Raw genomic sequence first — 6,000 nt, forward strand, 5'->3', positions numbered from 1 at the left:
GTGGTAACTAGTGGAAAAGTGTTTTACATTTTACTGAATTTCACACTACATGTAATTATCTGATGTATGACTCAGTCCATCTGGGCACACTAATAATTTTGCAAACAATTTGTTAATTAACCAAAAAAGAATCTTGTATGTTGTATGAATGACAGTCTGTTGTCTGCCATCTTGAGAGATCCAAACGAATCATATATATCAGTGTTTTCTCCAAAATCTATGCTGTGCTACGCTGATCTATTGATCTGTGAGTGGAAATGAATAGAGAAGCAAAGCAGTCCCTTGTACTGACAGATAAACAACAGCTGCAGTTCACAGAAAAGAAATACACTGCCATAATGAGTTTGAGTCTAATAACAGTTCATAGCAACTGAGAAGACCAGGGTCTATTCTCAAACATACTGTAAACTCTAAAGACACAAGCTCTTATGATTTCATTAAGTAGAACTGTAGACCAAATGCAAATGAGAATATCCAATTGTCACAAAAGCATAGGCCTAATTCTACTCCGTTGACCTGATTTCTATCTATAAGGCACCGAAGAACTTGTAACTCTAAGCTTGCAATAGAAAAAAATATTATTATCTGTGAAACAGAGCTTAAGTAGGCTTCTATGAGCACAAACCATACACACTAAAAGTGTTTTACCAACAGTGAGGTTTTGTGTGCAAAACATTTTCATTTGTGGCCCTTTTCAGGCTGTTGCATAGGATATGTTTTCCAAGTGCCAGGTTTAGCAACATGATAGAATACCCATTCTGTGTCTTTTTAAAAATATACGGACTATCCACTCTAAATTGAGCATACATAACACAGTAAACTTGGTACGCAGTATTCTACATAAAGGTTTCGTTCAGCAGACATATTATCGACACCATGACAGCAAATATGTTTTTCATTACATCAATGGATTACACATCGGACGCGTGCACACGCACACACTCATGCACAAACACACACACACATTCACACTCCCCACAAACACACACACAATACATGCGCACACACAAACAGAAAATCATATAAAGATGGGCAAAGTCATTTCTTGAAAAAAGTAATATTCCTCCACAGGAAAGTGCTTGAATAATTTTGCATCTAAAAGTCATTCTCTTGGCAAGCGAAGGACAGCATGTTGTGCATGTTTTCACACAGAAAGACAAAAAAGAGTGGAGACAGGCTCCAAGTCCACCTCCCCATTTTACTTCTTCACATTCCCCCTGCCCTTTTGGCCTGAGCCAAAACAAATGGGGGACGGGGCTGAAGTTCCCTCCATTGAGCAGGAGCTGTGACTACTTTGATATGCTAATCAATGCCTTCAAACAGTAAGAATTTGCACTTGCATTAATTCAAACAATTTGTGCAGAATGATGTGAAATGGCATCTCTTTTAAGAGAAGCAGAACAAAAGGAGTGTATCACAGTGTGGCCAGGGAAATCAAACAACAGCACATTTGTTCTGCTGAATTCCTCCTTTCAGTTAGACCAGCCACGTTAAAATAAAAATGCTGCTGTTGTTTGCCTCACATTTAAAATAGATCGACAGTGATGTTGAGGCGATTGCTATCATGTTTCACAATTGATATGGGATTCATATCCTAAGGAACAAACTTAATATTAGAAAGTTACATTTTATGGCTGTTATTAATGTGGGAAATTAGGTGTTGCTTTTTGCACACATGTAAATTCAGAGTTAAATGAAACTGAATTTAACTGAAACGTATTGTTCTCAGTTTTTTGTAGTGTTACTGTTTACCATTCTTATAGAATTTAATTTTTGCATTCTTTTAGACCTTATTTTAATCAACAAGGTAAACTTAGGTACATGTATGATTTCCCCACATATACATCCAAGTACACATGTATTGGGTTTATATCTGTCTATATATTGAATACTCAATCAATTACAAAATTGACCTTAAATCAAATTTAAAATATCTTGACCTAGATGCATTTCCCTTTAAAAGGTCATCGTATTATTAATAATCAATAGTCCCACAGAAGAGCAAATGCTAATGATCAGGCCTATTTCAGAATAAATCCAATCAGGATTCGTAACGGATGTTCACAGTAAGCAGCGCATTTTACATAAAGTCCCAGGTATTGCGGTGTGTCCCTGTGCTGGAAGCGGAGAAAGACTGACTAGAGCTAAATTTATCCTTTCAAATGATCGATCAGTTGAGCTACCGTCAAGCCCCTCTGCATCACAAACCTGCTTTTGAACAGCCGTTAGGAAGCTAAGCTTGCCGAGTCAATGGCACAGTCTCGCGCTGCTTCTGTGCATTTTCCTCAGTCGTTAACACATGGCTGACATGAAGGCTTGGATATTTGTAAATAATGCATATGGAGTAAAAGGATCTAATTTTACTGCCACTGTGTGCTACGGTGTGTCAAATGAGATTCAAACCTACAGTGACCATGTTTTTTCTTCTTCTAGAAAATGTAGAGAATAGACTGGGAAATGTTGAATATGCAAGATAATCATCCAGTCAAAAAAATATTATCATTTTTTTTATTTTTTATTTATTCATACCTCTCAGCAATGGGTATTCAATCAACAATGTCTGCCATTTTTGAAAACCTGTTTTACATAGAATATTAGTCTAGGCCCTGCCTCTGCATTGTACAAAATAGAAAAAGGCTCATTGCTCAAATAAATTCATACATTCAAACATAGAAACACTCTGATACACATTCTGCTGAACAGACCGGTTCTTCTTATCAGTACTTTTCGGATATTTGGTGAATGAACAATTATTCACTCAGCCCCGTCCAACTTTAAAGGATAATTTACAATTAAATGGTGATTCACTTGCTTTGGGTAATATGAAAGCAACACCTTACCCCACACGCACACACACACACACACACACACACACACACACACACACTAATAGTTTCCATTCATTCCAGTTCTGAAAGAAACGGCAACCTACTAAATCAATCCACATCTGGTAGCGTTTGATTAACCATTTTTCAATTAAACATGGCATGCCTTCGATCACTTTAATTACTGCAAACAGACTGGTTCTGTTCTTTTAAAGTATAACTCATGCTGCTGCTTGTGTGTAAATGTTTTTATCTGTACTTTTTTATTTTTAAGTCTGAAAAAGTACTGAGTTGAGCTTGGGCAAAATAAATATACAACTTTTAAATAAGATTATGGCTTTCTGCCATCTGCACATATTTCTGTAGATAGGAAACAAGAAGTGTAAATGAGAGCCATTTCCTTTACTATTGTGTTTCCAAAGTTACAGCACTTTGTTTCCAACTTGCGCAAAGAAAAAAAAAAGTAAAAACCTCGGATAAGGTACAGAAACGAGACTAAGACAGACAAAACACACTGTGTGTAAAGGGGAATTATCGGGTTTGGATTCTTACCTTTTTTTGAGAAAACAGACAAGTGGAATATTTTGAAGGCAATGGCAAAATCAGTCAGACAATGGAAGTAAGGAGAAGGCAGGCAGGCTTGTAATGAGAACTCCTCTGCAGCTCAGTGCACAGCAGGCAGCATAAAGAGAAGCTCTGCAGCTCTGATGCATGCTCCACTTATCTGGGACAGATAGTGCTTTATCAGACAGCAGGTCTTTCTTTGAGTCCACACATTCCCGTAGACCGGACAAACTGCTCCATGGTGAGCCGCTACTTAGTCTAAACTCATCAACAGTCCTGTTTAAGGATTCGATTTCTTCCCCTCTCTTCCACAGGAGTCAAAACACGTAGAAAAAGCACAGCACCAGGCAACGTGAGAGGAGAGAGAAGCAAAATCAGGCAAAAGAGGAGAGCTGTTTTCAGCTCTAGTCTGAAATGGCAGGAAAATGGGGGAAAAAGAAACCTCTCCACCGCTGATGTCAATCCACTTTGAGTCCCCCTGAATGACAATGTGGCCTTAGCAGAGTGTCTGCTAAGTTTCAAGCTGCTTGCTTTTGGTGAAGGTCCTGCTCACAGCATTCTCAGAATGGCACAAAACGGAGGAACAGGCTCTCAATACACAGAACCAGTGCAGTGAGTCGTGTGCAGGCTGCCTTCTGCATGAGCTGCCTTTGAATGGGCTACTGTCAAAACCTGACATGGATTTCTCCCTCTCTCACACACATACTATGAGCTTTCCGTTGCCCAGCTCCAAAGCAACTAATAACATAAATATATTGTCATGTACAGCAAGAATAAAGCTCAGCTTTTTAGCCTTAGTGTAGGAAAAAGAAGATGACAGGCAACTGATAAAAAAATGTGAAGTAGATTATCTATAAATATATGCCACTGTTGACCATTTTCCACTCCATTTGAACTACTGCGTGCCCTGCTTTTGAGTTTGAGCAGCTCAATCCCGCTCACAGTAGGCAGTCCAGCCTACTCAACCAATGACTGGGGACCTATTCTTACAGTTACACTAGAGAGGATTGAAGAAGAGAGGGAAAAGTGTAGACACCTAATTCTCCAGCTGGCCTTAATAAATTCAGAAAAGCCATGGCACCAATGGTAAGAGAAAAGCTGAGCTATACCACAATGAAGCTGGATCCTAAACTATCACTGACTAGTCCATTTGTGTATACTTCTTTGGGCTACAAAATTATTTTAAATTTGTTTCCTGTGGTTTAACAAAAAAAATGCAAACACCACAGATGAAAAAATTTCACAAGTCAAATTTAATTCATGTAAATTAAAAGGCAGTACAGACAGCCAGCAGTGATTCACAGTGAATTTGAAGAGCGATTTGGTCTTTTCTTGTTGACTGCCTACTCCACACATTCCCACTCTACGAGCCGCAGCAGATATCAAATGCCATAGCTACCGTAATACTTGTACTGTGTCCATATGAGATAATTTCCTGCAAAGAAAAACAAATCAACCATATTTTCAGGGACTGATTTTTTAATCAGGACAAGGATTAACACCTTCATGAAAACCTGTAGCTTTTTATGCTGATGAACACTGTCCACCTGGATTTAATCAAAAATAGCTCACAACTGAGGGGAAATGCGAATTTGAGACAAATTCACCAGGTGAAGGTGAGCGGATGAGTGGGGCATGCTTGTGTTTTCATAAGCATAATTTTACATAATAATAGAGACACTTTTTCAACACAATAAGAGAAAACAGATGTAATAAAGGTCATCCAATGGCAGATATTCATATTTGGAGAAATAATGTTTATGTATAAGAACTACCGAAAGTAAAAACATATGTGGTTTCATTAAATCAACCTTTAACGGTCCAAATTCTTTGAATGTTTAATTCATGTACATCTCTTTCCTTTCATGTATCTATCAGAAACATATAAACAATGATTTTACATTGTGAAAAAAGAAGGTATTTGACAAGAAATCAAGCATATGGCAATCAATATAGTATATTACACTGAATAGTTATTCAGAGCCCAGAAAAAAATCAACATTTAGAGCAATACAATAAATAAATGCAATTGTTTTAAGAACAAACAAAAAAAAACTGTATATGGAAATATTGATTAATTTAAAGTTAGAGTATTACAGTCTAACTTGCCACTTCAGGTAATGCGTACCATTAAGTTTTCAAATTAACTGGTGGGAGGACATGATTGGTGGAAATAGACAAATAACATGGCTCGATTTAGACTGTGTGGCAGTATGGAGCAGTAGGATTCATACAGACAGTTGTATGGAAGTTTCTCACGTGGGAAGCTGCTGTCATACCCTTGAGTGAGTTGGTAGAGGTTGCTTAGTAGGCTTGATTAATTCAATATCAAATACATTTGAGAATAAATAATGTTACTTCAATAAGATGTTGAAGTTGTGTGTTTAATGTGGTCACGATAATCAACTTAATTTCATTGAAATAAGGCCACAAAATAAGGCAATGGAAAAATAAAAATCACACCTTGACATGTTGACATGAAAATATTAATAATAAGAAGAATCTAGAAATCTACAACTCTATAAAACCAAGCAAATATGTAAGTATGGAAAATCAGCCAACATGATTATTTATAAAGCAGCTAATTAAAAAAGAAAATGGCCAAAGTAAT

At 37.2% G+C, this 6,000-nt stretch overlaps 1 protein-coding gene across 3 annotated transcripts in view; it reads right to left on the reverse strand.

The window, feature by feature from the left end:
* adgrl2a (adhesion G protein-coupled receptor L2a) overlaps window positions 1–3,879 on the reverse strand; it is a 116,026-nt gene extending 112,147 nt beyond the window's left edge. For all 3 annotated transcript variants that reach the window (XM_061237816.1, XM_061237814.1, XM_061237813.1), the window contains exon 1: window positions 3,378–3,879. The gene's annotated coding sequence lies outside the window, so the exon portion shown is untranslated. The remainder of the gene's footprint in view (window positions 1–3,377) is intronic.
* Window positions 3,880–6,000: the final 2,121 nt, after the last annotated feature.

Source organism: Conger conger, chromosome 4 (genome assembly GCF_963514075.1).
Source record: "Conger conger chromosome 4, fConCon1.1, whole genome shotgun sequence".
Lineage (NCBI taxonomy): Eukaryota > Metazoa > Chordata > Actinopteri > Anguilliformes > Congridae > Conger > Conger conger.